The 18,802-nt window shown below is 44.2% G+C and overlaps 1 protein-coding gene across 11 annotated transcripts in view; it reads left to right on the forward strand.

Moving 5' to 3' along the window:
* foxp1b (forkhead box P1b) overlaps positions 1-18,802 on the forward strand; it is a 211,767-nt gene that overhangs the window by 28,742 nt on the left and 164,223 nt on the right. For all 11 annotated transcript variants that reach the window (XM_036983352.1, XM_036983347.1, XM_036983348.1 and 8 more), the window contains exon 2: positions 9,041-9,139. The gene's annotated coding sequence lies outside the window, so the exon portion shown is untranslated. The remainder of the gene's footprint in view (positions 1-9,040; positions 9,140-18,802) is intronic.

Genomic DNA, 18,802 nt, shown 5'->3' on the forward strand with positions numbered 1-18,802 from the left:
CTGAAAGACCACTCTCTTATAATTGTCACCAGCAGCATGGGTCAGCCATGGGTGCTCCTGGAGCCCGGCTCTTATTAGATGAGGTACTAGGAGTGTTGTGACTTAATGGGTCAAGCCATTGATCCGATCCAGCCACCATGTTCTCTCTCTTTAGTCAGATGGAGTCCTGCTAGCTACCTGCTGACAGGCAGTCGCAGCTCAGGTGGACTGTGTTGGACACAGACAGCATTCTGAGGCTACCAACCACCATTTGGTCCATATACAGTGCCTTGCGAAAGTATTCGGCCCCCTTGAACTTTGCGACCTTTTGCCACATTTCAGGCTTCAAACATAAAGATATAAAACTGTATTTTTTGTGAAGAATCAACAATAAGTGGGACACAATCATGAAGTGGAATGACATTTATTGGATATTTCAAACTTTTTTAACAAATCAAAAACTGAAAAATTGGGCGTGCAAAATTATTCAGCCCCCTTAAGTTAATACTTTGTAGCGCCACCTTTTGCTGCGATTACAGCTGTAAGTCGCTTGGGGTATGTCTCTATCAGTTTTGCACATCGAGAGACTGAAATTTTTTCCCATTCCTCCTTGCAAAACAGCTCGAGCTCAGTGAGGTTGGATGGAGAGCATTTGTGAACAGCAGTTTTCAGTTCTTTCCACAGATTCTCGATTGGATTCAGGTCTGGACTTTGACTTGGCCATTCTAACACCTGGATATGTTTATTTTTTAACCATTCCATTGTAGATTTTGCTTTATGTTTTGGATCATTGTCTTGTTGGAAGACAAATCTCCGTCCCAGTCTCAGGTCTTTTGCAGACTCCATCAGGTTTTCTTCCAGAATGGTCCTGTATTTGGCTCTATCCATCTTCCCATCAATTTTAACCATCTTCCCTGTCCCTGCTGAAGAAAAGCAGGCCCAAACCATGATGCTGCCACCACCATGTTTGACAGTGGGGATGGTGTGTCCAGCTGTGTTGCTTTTACGCCAAACATAACGTTTTGCATTGTTGCCAAAAAGTTCAATTTTGGTTTCATCTGACCAGAGCACCTTCTTCCACATGTTTGGTGTGTCTCCCAGGTGGCTTGTGGCAAACTTTAAATTACACTTTTTATGGATATCTTTACGAAATGGCTTTCTTCTTGCCACTCTTCCAAATAGGCCAGATTTGTGCAATATACTATGGACAGAGTCTCCCACCTCAGCTGTAGATCTCTGCAGTTCATCCAGAGTGATCATGGGCCTCTTGGCTGCATCTCTGATCAGTCTTCTCCTTGTATGAGCTGAACATTTAAAGGGATGGCCAGGTCTTGGTAGATTTGCAGTGGTCTGATACTCCTTCCATTTCAATATTATCGCTTGCACAGTGCTCCTTGGGATGTTTAAAGCTTGGGAAATCTTTTTGTATCCAAATCAGGCTTTAAACTTCTTCACAACAGTATCTCGGACCTGCCTGGTGTGTTCCTTGTTCTTCATGATCTCTGCGCTTTTAACGGACCTCTGAGACTATCACAGTGCAGGTGCATTTATACGGAGACTTGATTACACACAGGTAGATTGTATTTATCATCATTAGTCATTTAGGTCAACATTGGATCATTCAGAGATCCTCACTGAACTTCTGGAGAGAGCTTGCTGCACTGAAAGTAAAGTAATTTTGCACGCCCAATTTTTCAGGTTTTGAATTGTTAAAAAAGTTTGAAATATCCAATAAATGTTGTTCCACTTCATGATTGTGTCCCACTTGTTGTTGATTCTTCACAAAAAAATACAGTTTTATATCTTTATGTTTGAAGCCTGAAATGTGGCAAAAGGTTGCAAAGTTCAAGGGGGCCGAATACTTTCGTAAGGCACTGTATAATGTTTTGGTATTGACGTTTGTCAATGGGGCCCTTATTATGTATGGTTTGATCTCCCTTTGACTGTGGTCCCTCTGTGTATTGGACATGGAGGGGGGGGGGAAGTAGGACGATATGGCCAAAATATCATATGGTATTTTTCAAATTTTGACGGTATTTTATGTTTTTTATTAATTCATGTTTTACATTTGCTTCACGAGTAGTGCCTGACTCTAGGGTGGCAACTAGAGGTCGACCGATTAATCGGAATGGCCGATTAATTAGGGCCGAGTTCAAGTTTTCATAACAATCGGAAATCGGTATTTTTGGGCACCGATTTTTATTTATTTATTATTTTATTTTTTTCACCTCTATTTAGTCTTTATTTAACTAGGCAAGTCAGTTAAGAACACATTCTTATTTTCAATGACGGCCTAGGAACAGTGGATTAACTGCCCTGTTCAGGGGCAGAACGACAGATTTTCACCTTGTCAGCTCGGGGGATCCAATCTTGCAATCTTAACTAGTCCAACGCAATAACGACCTGCCTCTTTCTCGTTGCACTCCACAAGGAGGAGCCTGTTATGCGAATGCAGTAAGCCAAGGTAAGTTGCTAGCTAGCATTAACTTATCTTATAAAAAACAATCAATCATAATCATTAGTTAACTACACATGGTTGATGATATTACTAGATATTATCTAGCGTGTCCTGCATGGCATATAATATGATACAAGTATCTGATACAAGTATCTGACTGAGCGGTGGTAGGTAGAAGCAGGCGCGTAAACATTCATTCAAACAGCACTTTCGTGCGTTTTGCCAGCAGCTCTTCGTTGTGCGTCAAGCATTGCGCTGTTTATGACTTCAAGCCTATCAACTCCTGAGATGAGGCTCGAGTAACCGAAGTGAAATGGCTAGCTAATTAGCGTGCGCTAATTGTCATTGTGTTGCTGGTTCGAGCGAGGAGAGGGACGGAAGCTATACTGTTACACTGGCAATACTAAAGTGCCTATAAGAACATCCAATAGTCAAAGGTTAATGAAATACAAATGGTATAGAGGGAAATAGTCCTATAATAAATACAACCTAAAACTTCTTACCTGGGAATATTGAAGACTCATGTTAAAAGGAACCACCAGCTTTCATATGTTCTCATGTTCTGAGCAAGGAACTGAAACGTTAGCTTTCTTACATGGAACATATTTTACATGGAACATATTGCACTTTTACTTTCTTCTCCAACACTTTGGTTTTGCATTATTTCATTATTTACTTGAGGCTAAATTGATTTTATTGATGTATTATATTAAGTTAAAATAAGTGTTTATTCAGTATTGTTGTAATTGTCATTATTACAAATAAATAAATACAAAATCGGTTTATGGTCCTCCCATAATCGGTATCGCCGTTGAAAAATCCTAATCGGTCGACCTCTAGTGGCAACACATTCTAAATGATTTCAATGGGTCTTTCTCCATTCTGATTGTTTTCAAATCAAATCTATTTGTCACATACACATGGTTAGCAGATGTTAATGCGAGTGTAGCGAAATGCTTCTGCTTCTAGTTCCGAAAATGCAGTAATAACCAACGAGTAATCTAACCTAACAATTCCAAAACTACAACCTTATACACACAGTGTAAAGGGATAAAGAATATGTACATAAAGATATATGAATGAGTGATGGTACAGAACGGCATAGGCAAGATGCAGTAGATGGTATTGAGTACAGTATATACATATGAGATGAGTAATGTAGGGTATGTAAACATTATATTAAGTAGCATTGTTTAAAGTGGCTAGTGATATATTTTACATCAATTTCCATCAATTCCCATTATTAAAGTATACTGTTCAACTCAACTGGGGTGGCAGGTAGCCTAGTGGTTAGAGCATTGGGCTGGTAACCGAAAGGTTGATAGATCGAATCCCCAAGCTGTCAAGGTAAAAATCTGTCATTCTGCACCTGAACAAGGCAGTTCACCCACTGTGGCCATCATTGTAAATAAGAATTTGTTCTTAACTGACTTGCCTAGTTAAATAAAATTAATTAAAACTTCAACCTAAAATAACTTCCTGCATTTCCTGCATCACTTCCACACTGCCACGATATGGGCAAAAAAATTAGGCCTTTTTTTTAACCTAATGTTGCAATTGCAATTTAGATCAAAACACCTGGGTGAACTTTTGGAATCATGGAAATATGTTTATATTAATTCTAATGTTAGAATGTAAATAATAGTAGGCACTTTGAGTACAGTGTTGTTTGACATGACAACGAATGAAAATGCCATGGATGAAGTTATTGTGACAGGCTAGGAACCAAAGTGATGTTCAGTGTTTCCTAGGGGACCCTATAATCTTTGGCTACATCAAATCTTTATTCATGTAGCCAACATATTCATGTTTAGCCTATTCTTCTTAGATTTAGAAGATACTGTTGCACAAACAACATGCTGATTTAGGTCTCCACCAGCACTGGTATTAGGCTATATTAGCCAGCTACGTTTGCTCTGACGCAGTGCGAGTCAGCTAGCCAACAATAAACCGCCTAGCTAGCCCGCTAACTAGCGATTTAGGCTAACTTGCTAAGAAAATACAAACTAGCTGTTTGCAGATGTAAGAAACACAAACTAATATTGTAATTATAGAACGCGTGTGTATTTATATTAAGATCAAAGTGGAAACAACATCGTTGCGTGTGCTGCATTGACCATTTAGACTGAAAGTGTCTCGTGGTCAAACAACAACAAATGCGCTCCTTGAGTGACAAGGCTATGTCTGTGTGGAAAGCGGCGCAGAGAGGGATGACTCGAGTAGCGGAGTAAACTGTACAAATGGACGTTACACACAGCATATCACATTTAACAAACCAAACATTCAAATACCGTTTTAGAAGATGAAGTAAAAACCCATACCGGTCCGTGCATCAATACCGGTATATAGTAAAATACGGCATACCGCCCAGCCCTAGGGAAATGTAGGTTATCCTTGCTCGCATCCAGTTTACCCAATGTTTCATGGACCTGGGTAGAACAAACACCTCCACAAATTTGTTGTCAGATCGCTTGGAAACTTGACACACTATTAACCTTTCTGATCTCCCCATCCCGGATCCGGGATCGTGAATACAGACTCAAGCTAATTACCATAACGCAACGTTAACTATTCATGAAAATCGCAAATGAAATGAAATAAATATGCTAGCTCTCAAGCTTAGCCTTTTGTTAACAACACTGTCATCTCAGATTTTCAAAATATGCTTCTCAACCATTGCAAAACAAGCATTTGTGTAACAGTATTGATGGCTAACGTAGCATTTAGCGTAGCATTTAGCATTAGCATTCAGCTGGCAACATTTACACAAAAAAACAGAAAAGCATTCAAATAAAATAATTTACCTTTGAAGAACTTCAGATGTTTTCAATGAGGAGACTCTCAGATAGCAAATGTTCAGTTTTTCCTGAAAGATTATTTGTTTAGGACAAATCGCTCTGTTTTCTGCGTCACGTTTAGCTATGAAAAAACCCCTGTATCCAGGATGTGTGTAAATCTATCAGCAAGCTCATTAGCATAACACAACGTTAACTATTCATGAAAATCGCAAATGAAATGAAATAAATATGCCATCTCTCAAGCTTAGCCTTTTGTAAACAACACTGTCATCTCAGATTTTCAAAATATGCTTCTCAACCATAGGAAAACAATCATTTGTGTAAAAGTAGCTAGCTAGCGTAGCATTTAGCGTTAGCATCCAGCACGCAACATTTCAACAAAAACATAAAAGCCTTCAAATAAAATCATTTACCTTTGAAGAACTTCAGATGTTTTCAATGAGGAGACTCTCAGTTAGATAGCAGATGCTCAGTTTTTCCAAAAAGATTCTTTGTGTATTAGAAATAGCTCCGTTTTGTACATCACATTTGGCTACCAAAAAAAAACGAAAATTCAGTCCTCAAAACGCGAACTTTTTTCCAAATTAACTCCATAATATCGACTGAAAACATGGCAAACGTTGTTTAGAATCAATCCTCAAGGTGTTTTTCACATATCTCTTCGATGATATATCGTTCGTGGAAGCATGGTTTCCCCTCTCAATCAAATGGAAAAATACTTGCACATGGCTTTACGCACCAGTTTCGACGCAGGACACCAGGCGGACACTTGGAAAATGTAGTCTCTTATGGTCAATCTTCCAATGATATGCCTACAAATACGTCACAATGCTGCCGACATCTTGGGGAAACGGCAGAAGGTCTAAGCTTATTCCTGTCGCATTCACAGCCATATAAGGAGACATTAGAAAACAGAGCTTCAGAAATTCTGCTCATTTCCTGTTTAACGTATCATCTTGGTTTCGCCTGTAGAATGAGTTCTGGGGCACTTACAGACAAAAAAAAAAGAATATGCATAGTCGAGCATCTTTTCGTGACAAAATATCGCGCTTAAAACGGGAACGTTTTTTATCCAAAAATGAAATAGCGCCCCTAGAGATGCAACTGGTTAACACACTACTTTAAAGTGGCTGGTTACTAGTTCCCTTTGAAACTGACAAAGATTGTAATTTGGGTGAAAAGGGGAGATTAAAAACACATGCTTCTGAAGCTGAAAGTTGTGTGTTGAGCAGCTGCTGTGTGGAAATCCACAAGTGAAACATAGCTTAGCTGTTGTACTGTATATGTCTTATGGATGTTTTGGCAGTGAATATGACTTTCAAGATACTGTACTGTATCATACAGTGTTTGGCTGTTTGTTCAGTTTTTTGGATGGAAAGCCAGTGGCACATCTATAAACTAAACAGCCAATAACTGCTTCCTGCTAATTTGCGAAGTGAAGTATAATTACCTACCTTCAAAAGTACTTTTACTCTCACACTTTCTTTACATCCTTTACATGAGACCATGAATTGAATCACTTTTAGAATGATCTCATCAGTTAGATTTTCTTGGAGCCATTGTCAATTCTGCATGGGGGTATGCTTTTTTTTATTGAGTCTTTTCTCAATAGCCTGTTGTGAGTGCCTTCTGTGCGGGGTCTCAAAGTTTACAGGGCCTTTTTGAGCCAATGCTCTTTTCAGCAGAGCCCCAATGGTGCAGCCATAAATTCAGAGAGGTGAAGCCGTCTATTGGGATCAACATATTTTTTGGGGGTAATGACAGGCATGCAGACGGGTAATCAGAGGGGTCTTATCTGGGGTTCAGAGGCTGATGACGGGCAGAGGAATGTGGCCCGGCTGTGGAAACAATGCCGCGTTAATGGGGTTAGCTGAATTCCACACTCATGAATTATGAGGAGTTGGGATGGCGGGCCTGTGGCTTGTTGTGTTTGGTTTGGGGCCTCTACACACTACTGCTGCACAGAGAAAGAGTCAGAGTTATATATTTAGTCTTTTGACACTGGCTGTCATAGGCAAGGTCAATTAATGGAGCGGGATCTCCATGGTATGTTCTTCTGGTGGGAGAACAAAAGTGCATTATACACTCATGCCATAAACAGATGGGCCTAAAGACATAGATGGTCATGCACACACACACTCGGGCTGGGCGATATGGCTAAAATATGATATCACTGTATAAAAGAATGACAGTATTTGACGGTATTTTATGTTTTTGAAAAATAAATGTTCTAAATTTGCTTTGAGTAGTTAGTGATCCTAGGGTGGCAACACATACATTCTAAGTGATTTCAATGGGTCTTTCTCCATTCTGATTGCTTTATACTGTTCAATTCAACTGAACCCCCGCCCCCCACAAAAAATCTGTATTTTCATACATAGTGGGGCTGCATGATATGGCCAAACAATCTAGGGCTTATTTTCAACCAAATGTTGCGATTTGATTTGCCATTTAGAGCTAAACACTTGGGTGAGCTGTTGGTTCCATGGAAATATAATGAATATTCTAATTTTATAGTTAGAATATAATAGTGGGCACTTTGAATACAGTGTTGTTTGATATGACAATGAATAAAAATGCCAGGAAGGAGTTATTGTGACAGGGTAGGAGCCAAAGTGTTGATAAGTGTTTCCTAGGGGACCATGTAGTCTTTGGCTACATTGAATGCTTTGTCTTAGCTACTTTATGTACTTAACATATTCATGCTTCGAGTAATTCCTCTTTGATTTAGAGGATACTGTTACACAAACAACATTCTAATTTAGGTCTCCCACATCACTGGTATTATCAGGCTGTATAGCTAGTTACGTTTGCTCTGATTCAGTACATTTATTAGCTAGCCAGCTAACTAGCAATTAGCATGAGCGGCTAACATGATTTAGGCCCAACTGCCTAAGAAAAGACAAACGATCAGTTTTCAGATGTAAGAAACATAAACTAATAGTGTATATATAGAACGCTAGGGGATTTATATTAAGAAGCAAAGTGAAAACAGCATTGTTGTCATCAACATTGTTGCATGTGCTGCGTTGACCATGCAGACTGAATGCAAGTGTCTTGTGGTCGAGGAACAACAAATGTGCTTCTTGACAGGGGGCGGGGCTTGGTCTGTGGACACCGGAATGCAAAGAGAGAGAGCTGAGAGAGATGACTCAAGATGCGGAGTAAACTATAGAAATGGACATAACACACGGCGTGTCACATTTAACAAACCAAACATTAAAATACCGTTATAGAAGGTAAAGTAAAAACCCAAACCGGTCTGTGTATCAATACCGGTATATCGTAAAATATGGTATACCGTTCACAATGTAATTTTGTAACTGACTGAATGGTGTTCAGAAAATGGCCTTTCAAAATTCAGATTATTTTGAGACTGAGCTCACAGACGATGGTGTGAGTTTATAGTTCAGTGTGTCACTGAGAACATGCAGAGTTAGATGAGAATCAGAATTCTGTAGTTGTATACTTTGTCATTTTGTTAAACTATGACATTTTCATCAGCAGCATCATCACCACATTATGCAATCACCACTGATCTGTCTTTGTAAAGATTTAAACAGTGACATGACTCGATATGTATTTAGGTCATGAGATGACAACAGGAATCAGTGTGTCATAACTCATGTAAAATATGTGTGGTTGGAACTGATCACGTTTAATTTTCCCTCTTCACATTCACGGTTGATGTGGGTTAAGTGAACTGTAGGGACTCTCCCCACCTTTTCACATCCTGTTTGTAATAGACATATATCTATCTCCCCTGTCCTTCTCTTCTGTCTGTCCCTCGCATACTTAAATACAGTGTCATCTGTGAACTGCTGATGATCCCGCCTCCAAAGAACCTAAGCTGAATTCTCATTGGAAGAATGGAGCGCCAGTCTTTCCTTCACGAGTGAACACGGTAAGAGCACATTCTTACTCTATCTACATCTACTCTAAAATGACTTTTAATGTCGTGTGTGTGCTCTGCCAATCTGTGAACTACTCTGCAGCACAGTAGGATTTAATTTATTATGCTAATTTGCATCTAATTATAATTCGGTTAATCTAGATACCAACACATACTCAAAAAGTATTTTCAAGAATTGTTAATTGTTCAGGCCAAATAATGTTCAATTTTTATTTAACCAAATTGCATTATGACTTTAAATAATGAAACAACTTAAAATAATGTGTACATTTATCAAGTGGTTTATCATATTGAAACTTTGTTGAACATATTTCTAACTATGTTGATGCATTGCAGAAAGTATTACTACACAAGTATGGATCTTGAATGTTTTGTCAATTAGAAACAGTTTTAGGGTTAGGTTTGTAACGTTACATTTTTTAACACAGAACATGTTTTGCACAAACGTCTACAGAATATCATCATACCGATGACATAGTCATTAAAAATGAAACACTATCATGACCACCTTGTGTCATATTGGCAAAATCATTGAAAAATATCAATCAAAACAAAAATTGCACACTTTACTCGCTGAATGATACACCGGTCGTAGTAGCATCGGCAGCTTTGTGTGTGTGACTGTCCTTTGTTTTTAACATCTTTGGCATGCTCTAGTCTCCCTGTCCCTCTCCTCTGTCTGCCATGGGTTCTCTGATTGGCTGAACACTTTCTGCACTCTAGTCTGGCTGACTGCCAGGCCCTGCCTTGCCACTGATCAGAAGTGAACGTGACATTTGTGCGGAGGTAATGGAATCTGTGTGCAATTAAATCTCCCGACTGTGAAGAAGAATCTATCTCCCCCTCCCTTCTCCTACCCCATCAGCAGGGGGGTGGCCGTGATGATGAAACCGTCCCAGCAGGCCCCTCTCCCCGGCCTGCCCCGCCAGTACCCCTTTCCTCTCTCCCAATCTCTGTCAGGTTGCGTTTTTTAACTTCTCCCTGTCTCTGCCTTGGTTTCTGCCCAGCAATTAATTACAGCAAACGTCAATTAAAAATCTTCCCAAATATTGTTGGAGAATTAAATTCCAATTACAGAAATTACATTAAAGGAAAACAACATTAACATTGATTTAATGTGACAGTGAAGGTGACAGTTGTTATTTTGTGACAAAGAATTGTGGGCCATTCAACATGTTTTGATGTAAATGTGAAATGGAGGGAGTGGAAGAATGAGGGGGATGGGCTGGTTTGGGGAGGAGTGGATAGAGGGAGAGCGGACACATGCATGGATGAGAGGAGAAGAGGGGTAAATCTCTCTATCTCTATGCCCCACTCTGCTGCTGTGCCACTCTACTTAACGCCTCATTTGTGGTCTCTGTGGTCAATGGTTTGAGTCTTTCTCTGTGCTGATGGTGCACTTGTTCATGGCTAATACCACAGACCTCCTCTATGTCTGAAACCTAATGGGTATGTATCCTCATCAAGATCGCCCATAAACATAAAAGGGTTCCTCCCAGGCATACTGGCCTGAGCGGAGGCACATTTCCCTTGAACTTCTTGAAAAGGAGTCCCTATCAGAGTTCCTTGTCCTCAGTGGGTGGACTGGGAGAGGGGCAGGATTTCCAGGTCAAGGGTCATCTGCAGGCTAGAGCCAGGAGGGCAGGGCTTAATCTGCTTGCCCAGAGGGAGGGCTCTGACATGCAGTGCCTTCATAAAGTATTAATTCCCCTTGATTTACTCCACATTTTGTTGTGTTGCAGCTTGAATTCAAAATGGATTAAGTCGATTCTTCCCCCCCTGCCCCACCCATCTACACACAATACCCCATAATGACAAAGTGAGAACATGTTTCACACCTTCCTATATAAGGTCACACAGTTGACATTGTAGGTCAGATCAGAAACTATACCATGAAATCCAATTAACTATCCGTAGATCTCAGAGAATTGTGATGAGGCATATATCTGGGGATGGGTATAAAAACATTTCTAGAGTGTTGAAAGTCTCCAAGAGCACAGTTGTCTCCGTCATTGGTAAATGGAAAAAAATATGGAGCTAACCAGACTCTGCCTCTAGAGCTGGCCGTCCGACCAAACTGAGCAACCGGGCAAGAAGTATCTTGGTCAGGGAGGTGACTAAGAACCCAATGAACACACTGACAGAACTACCGAGTTCCTTGGCTGAGATGGGAAAATCTGCCAGAAGGACAGCGGTCTCTACAACACTTCACCAATCTTGGATTTATGGGAGCGCATGGAGATTGCAAAAAGGCACATGAGAGCATGTCAAAAGATTCCGTGGTCTGATGAGACAAAAATAGATATCTTTGGCCTGAATGCAAAACCAGGTACCGCTCACCATCACTACCTGAATCGTGGTGGTGGCAGCATCATGCTATGGGGAGAATTTTCAGCGGCAGGGGCTGGGAGACTGGTAAGGATAGAGGGAACAATGAATGGAGCCAAATACAGGCAAATCCTTAATGAGAACCTGCAAACGACCTTAGACTGAAGCAAAGATTTACGTTCCAACGGGACAATGACCCCAACCATACAGCCAAAGCAACGCTGGAAGGGTTTCAGAACAAGAATGTGAAAGTCCTTGAGTGGCCCAGCTAAAGTCTCATCTAAAACAGAGTTTGGAATATTTGTGCCTCACCATGGGTAAATTAAGGTTGGATTTTGATTTGACAGTGTCCATTTGCCTACTAACATTATGTGAACAGCTGCAGTGATTTCTCTATCAAATAGCATAGACAGTGAGACAGACCCCCAACAGCTCCGTCTGTTTACATAAGACAACACGTTGCACATTTTTTTACTTCAGAAGTACTGCACCAAACACCTTAGTCAGATGTAAAACTGCGCAACTAAAACATCCACGACAAAAACTTAAACTAAAGAAATCTGTAATAAATGTTGTCTTAGATTCATTCTGGGGATTTAGAGAAAGTGAAATAGGCATTCCTTCTAATGGGGCCAAATATCATTAACCAAATGCGGAATTGGTCAGGAAACACACCTCCAAGACTAGTTTTTCATAACACATAATGACACGTCATACCATGTCATCAGTGTTGTGTTCAAGACCACCTAAAGTGAGACTCGATTTGCTCCAAGACCGGAGCAAATCGAGACAGAGTCAAGAGGGGGTAAGGGGTCAGAGACCGAGTCAAGACCGAAACCAGAAAAATGTGAGTCCAATTCAAGACCATTATAGTAATTTTGTCAAATCACCACCATAATAAGAGTTCAAAATGTCCAGTATTTCTGTGTTCATATTTCAGAACAACACATGGATTATTTAGACAGTCCGAATAGTGAAAAAAATGCATGCAGAGGTAAAATAGAGCTACGTTACACATTTTTACTAACCCAAAAACAGTGAGGAACAATGGGCCTTCTACGCCTCCGTGATTGGCTGAGTATTCTGTCACTCATGGGGACACTACGTCATCGTGAATTTTATGTCCTTAGTAAGGGTAGACATCCAACATTTTTGCCCTTTGGGTCCTGCCATAGAGTTTTATATTACAAGTGCCCTTCCAAGAAGGCTCAAGGTCATTGGCTACAGATGTAATGACGTCAAATCACGTTATATGTACAGTAGCTTTGATTGGACTGATCATGTCAACATCATACTTTCAAAGTCTTAGCTAGCAGTCACCATCATGAATCAAGTTGACAATCTACTGGCTAATCATTGTCTTATAAAGATAAATAATGATGATAAATTATAGATAAACATATCGGTGCTCATCGGCCATTGGACATAAAGATTGGAAAGTTGGAAATCGCAAATTCAACAATGAGTTGTTTGGAAGGAATCAGCGGCTAACTGCAAGCAGTGCAAAGCAACCAGTAGCCTGCTATTCAATGAAGTGGCTGTGTGTGTTTTTTCCGAGGCGCCACCTTCATGTTTAAGTGAGCACATCACTAGCCAAGCGGAGTCCAAAAATGTCTTGTATGCGGCTGCATAAATGATGTAATTTGTAAGGGAGATATGTATACTGTAGCTAAGAAAGTAAAACTAAGTGGATGTTGTGTAGTAAGCTGTTAGTAGTTAGCCCATGTGCCTCACTCTAATAATTTGGTCTATTTTCGCCTATTAATTTCTTACTGGTCATCCCCAAAGCCAACACCTCTTTTGGCCGCCTTTCATTCCAGTTCTCTGCTGTCAATGACTGGAACGAATTGCAAAAATGTCTGAATTTGGAGACTTATATCTCCCTCACTAACTTTAAGCATCAGCTATCTGAGAAGCTTACCGATCGCTGCAGCTGTACATAGCCCATCTGTAAATAGCCCATCCAACTACCTACCTCATCCCCATATTGTTTTTATTTACTTTTTTGCACACCAGTATTTCTACTTGCACATCATCATCTGCACATCTATCACTCCAGTGTTAATTTGCTAAATTGTAATTACTTCGCTACTATGGCCTATTTATTGCCTTACCTCCTTACTCCATTTGCACACACTGTATATAGCTTTTTGTATTGTGTACTGTACTTTTGTTTATCCCATGTGTAACTCTGTGTTTGTTTTTTGTCGCACTGCTGTGCTTTATCTGGTTAAATAAAGGTGAAATAAAAAATAAATAAAAAAACATGTAGCCTATAACCTGTTTTTGAGCAATGTCGTCATTTAATATTGTAAGAGGTTTTGTTGTCTGCTTATATGCCCCCTTTATTAATCCTACGGTTCTGACTTGGCGTACAGGGAAAATACTGTTAGAGCAGCCCATGTTCTGCATTCTGTCGCTGTACATTTCAAAGGTGCTGAACACATAGATATATTGACTGTCTGTCGTTGCTCGCTCATTAATGTCTTAATCAAACTTACGGAATGCGTTTTATCCGATCATCGTTCCCTTATGCCATAGTTTGTACATTTCAATTGTTAGTAGAAACCACAATTGTTTAAGCAAGTCAGCCATATCAACTATGTTTTAAAAAAAGGCAGTAAACGAGGCTGAATTAATTGTTTCGTGGCCAGACAAGTCTCCGCTGATAGCCAGTTATAGCGGGGGTGTCACGTATTAACAAGGTAGGTGGAATCAAGCGCAGAGAGCAGGTGCAGTGAGTCGATAGTTTATTCTCCGGAACAAACACTGAAAACCCGAAAACAGGGTGAAATAATCCAACACAGGATTAAGATATATCGGAGCAAATAACACAATACGTATTCACTAAAATACATGAAACCAAAACAATCCCGCACGAAACAAGGGCGGGACAACCTACTATAAATAAGGACGTCAATAAACTAAAATACACACAGGTGAAACTAATAAGACAAAACCAACAGACAAACGAAAAAGGGATCGATGGTGGCTAGTAGGACGGTGACGACGACCGCCGAGCACCGCCCGAACAGGCAGGAGAGCCAACTTCGGCGGAAGTCGTGACAGTACCCCCCCCCCCTGACGCGCGGCCCCCGCAGCGCGCCGCCACCGTCCTCGAGGACGACCCGGAGGACGAGGTGCTGGGCGATCCGGGTGGAGGCGGTGGAAATCACTCAGGAGAGAAGGGTCCAAAATGTCCCTCACCGGAACCCAGCATCTCTCCTCCGGACCGTACCCCTCCCAGTCCACGAGGTACTGTAGGCCCCCCACCCGGCGTCTCGAATCCAGAATGCCCCGAACTGTGTACGCCGGGGACCCCTCGATGTCCAGGGGGGGCGGAGGGACCTCAGGCACCTCACCTTCTTGCAGGGGACCAGCCACCACCGGCCTGAGGAGAGACACATGAAACGAGGGGTTAATACGGTAATACCTAGGAAGTTGTAACCTGTAACACACCTCGTTTATTCTCCTCAGGACTTTAAACGGCCCCACACACTGCGGCCCCAGCTTCCGACAGGGCAGGCGGAGGGGCAGGTTCCGGGTCGAGAGCCAGACCCTGTCCCCCGGTGCAAACACGGGGGCCTCACTGCGGTGTTGGTCAGCGCTCCTCTTCTGCCGTTCGCCCGCTACCCGTAGTGAGTCCTGAACGGCTTTCCATGTGTCCTTGGAGCGCTGTACCCATTCCTCCACCGCAGGAGCCTCGGTCTGGCTCTGATGCCATGGAGCCAGGACCGGCTGGTAACCTAACACACACTCAAAAGGAGACAAGTTAGTTGAGGAGTGGCGTAGGGAGTTCTGAGCTAGTTCAGCCCAGGGAACATACCTTGCCCACTCACCAGGCCGGTCCCGGCAATAGGACCGCAGAAACCTGCCCACCTCTTGATTTACGCGCTCCACCTGCCCATTACTCTCGGGGTGAAAACCTGAGGTTAAGCTGACCGAGACCCCCAGTCTCTCCATAAACGCCCTCCATACTCTGGACGTGAATTGGGGACCCCGATCAGAAACGATGTCCTCAGGCACCCCATAGTGCCGGAAGACATGGGTAAACAAGGCCTCAGCAGTCTGCAGGGCCGTAGGGAGACCGGGCAACGGGATGAGACGACAGGACTTAGAAAACCAATCCACAACGACCAGGATTGTAGTACTTCCCTGGGACGGGGGAAGGTCGGTAAGAAAGTCCACCGATAAGTGTGTCCACGGCCGTTGTGGAACGGGGAGGGGTTGTAATTTCCCTCTAGGCAAGTGCCGAGGAGCCTTGCTCTGAGCACACACGGAGCAGGAGGAGACATAAAATCTCACGTCTTTAGCTAGCGTGGGCCACCAGTATCTCCCTCTCAGACTCCGCACTGTCCTCTCGATGCCAGGATGACCCGAGGAGGGGAGAGTATGAGCCCACCGAATCAGCTTGTCCCGGACCCCCCTCGGTACGTACTGGGTTCCTACTGGACAGTTGGGAGGGGCCGGCTCTGACCGTGAGGCCCCCTCTATCTCTGCGTCCACCTCCCATACCACCGGTGCCACGAGACATGACGGTGAAATGATGGGAGTTGGCTCAACGGGCCGCTCCTCGGTATCATAGAGGCGGGACAGCGCGTCGGCCTTGGTGTTTTGGGAGCCGGGCCGGTATGAGAGGGTAAACCGGAATCTGGTAAAAAACATGGCCCATCTAGCCTGACGTGGATTCATTCTCTTCGCTGCCCGGATATACTCGAGATTACGATGGTCAGTCCAGATGAGAAAGGGGTGTTTAGCCCCCTCAAGCCAATGTCTCCACACCTTCAGAGCCTTGACTACAGCTAACAACTCCCGGTCCCCCACATCATAGTTTCGCTCCGCTGGGCTGAGCTTGCTCGAAAAGAAAGCACAAGGGCGAAGTTTGGGTGGCACGCCCGAGCGTTGGGACAGCACGGCTCCGACCCCAGCCTCGGACGCATCCACCTCCACTATGAACGCTAAAGAGGGGTCCGGATGCGCCAACACGGGTGCATTGGTGAACAGCTCCTTCAAACGAGTGAATGCTCTGCCCGCCTCTGCTGACCAGCGCAAGCGCACCGGTCCTCCCTTCAGCAGCGAGGTGATGGGAGCAGCTACCTGACCAAAACCCCGGATAAACCTCCGGTAGTAATTGGCAAACCCTAAAAACCGCTGCACCTCTTTCACCGTGGTCGGAGTCGGCCAATTACGCACGGCTGTAACGCGGTCATCCTCCATCACCACCCCAGAGGTGGAAATACGATATCCCAGGAAGGAAACGGACTGTTTGAAAAACTCACATTTCTCCGCCTTGCAATACAGATCATGCTCCAGCAGTCGCCCAAGTACCTTACGCACCAGAGACACATGCGCCGCGCGTGTGGCAGAATAGATCAAGATGTCATCGATGTACACTACCACTCCCTGCCCGAGCAGGTCTCGGAGAATCTCGTCTACGAAGGATTGGAAAACGGCTGGAGCATTCTTCAACCCGTATGGCATGACGCGGTACTCATAATGACCAGATGTAGTACTGAATGCAGTTTTCCACTCATCCCCTCCCCGGATACGCACCAGATTATACGCGCTCCTCAGGTCCAGTTTTGTGAAGAAGCGCGCCCCGTGAAATGATTCCACCGCCGTGGCGATGAGAGGTAGTGGGTAACTAAACCCCACTGTGATGGAATTTAGACCTCTATAATCAATGCACGGACGCAGACCTCCATCCTTCTTCTTCACAAAAAAGAAGCTCGAGGAGACGGGTGATGCGGAGGGCCGAATGTACCCCTGTCTCAGTGATTCAGTAACGTATGTTTCCATCGCTACCGTCTCCTCCTGGGACAATGGATACACGTGACTCCTAGGAAGTGCAGCGTTCTCCAGAAGGTTTATCACGCAGTCCTCTCGACGATGAGGTGGTAATTGGGTCGCCTTCTTTTTACTGAAGGCGATAGCCAAATCGGCATATTCAGAGGGAATGCGCACGGTGGAAACTTGGTCTGGACTCTCCACCGTAGTCGCACCAACGGCAACTCCTCTACACCTACCTGAACACTCCTCTGACCACCCCTTAAGAGCCCCCTGTCGCCAGGAAATCACCGGGTTGTGTTGAGCTAACCAGGGAACCCCCAACACCACCGGAAACGCAGGTGAATCTATAAGGAACAGACTAATCTGCTCCTTATGATCCCCCTGCGTTACCATGTCCAGTGGCACCGTAGCCTCCCTAATCACTCCTGACCCTAATGGTCGGCTATCTAATGAGTGCACGGGGAAAGGTTGATCTACCGACACCAGGGGAATCCCTAGCCTTAACGCAAGCCCACGATCCATGAAATTCCCAGCTGCGCCTGAATCGACTAGCGCCTTATGCTGTAGAGAGGGAAAAAACCCAGGGAAAGAAATCAAAACATACACATGACCGACAGGAGGCTCTGGGTGAGTCTGGTGCTTACTCACCTGGGGTGATCGAGCAGTGCTCCGCCTGCCCTCCCGACTCCCAGACGAGTTCCTCCAGCACCGGTCTGACGTGTGCCCTCGTCGACCACAACTGGTGCAGGAGGACACTCCTCCTCCGGTCTCCCTCGAAGCTGCCCCTCCTAATTCCATAGGGATAGGGGCAGGAGGGCTGGGAAGTGGAAACGACAGGGCCTGATCCGAACGCCCGCGAGCAGCCAGCAGATTGTCGAGACGGATAGCCAAGTCAATGAGCTCATCCAGTGTGCAGGTGGTGTCCCGACATGCCAGCTCCCTGCGGACGTCCTCCCTGAGACTGCATCTGAAATGGTCGACCAAGGCCCTGTCGTTCCATCCTGCTCCTGCGGCCAAGGTCCTGAACTCCAGAGCAAAGTCCTGAGCGCTCCTCGTCTCCTGCCGCAGGTGGAACAGCCGTTCACCCGCCGCCCGACCCTCTGGTGGATGGTCAAAAACAGCTCGGAATCGGCGGGTGAACTCTGGGTAATTATCCCTCGCCGAGTCCGGGCCATTCCATACTGCGTTGGCCCACTCGAGAGCTCGCCCAGTCAAGCAGGAGACGAGGGCGCTCACGCTCTCCTCTCCAGAGGGAGCAGGACGCACGGTAGCCAGGTATAGCTCCAGTTGAAGGAGGAAACCCTGGCACCCAGCCGCCGTTCCGTCATACTCCCGTGGGAGTGTCAACCGCAGAGCCCCGGAGCCAGATGTGGTCGTAGGAACAGGAGGTGCTGGAGAAGGGGGTGCTAGCGATGATGTGGGAAGACCACTCCTCTCCCATCGATCCATCCTCTCCATCATTTGGTCCATGGCAGAACCAATCCGATGGAGCACGCTGGTGTGGTGGAGGACTCTCTCCTCCATCGATGGGAGAGG

Source organism: Oncorhynchus mykiss, chromosome 7 (genome assembly GCF_013265735.2).
Source record: "Oncorhynchus mykiss isolate Arlee chromosome 7, USDA_OmykA_1.1, whole genome shotgun sequence".
Lineage (NCBI taxonomy): Eukaryota > Metazoa > Chordata > Actinopteri > Salmoniformes > Salmonidae > Oncorhynchus > Oncorhynchus mykiss.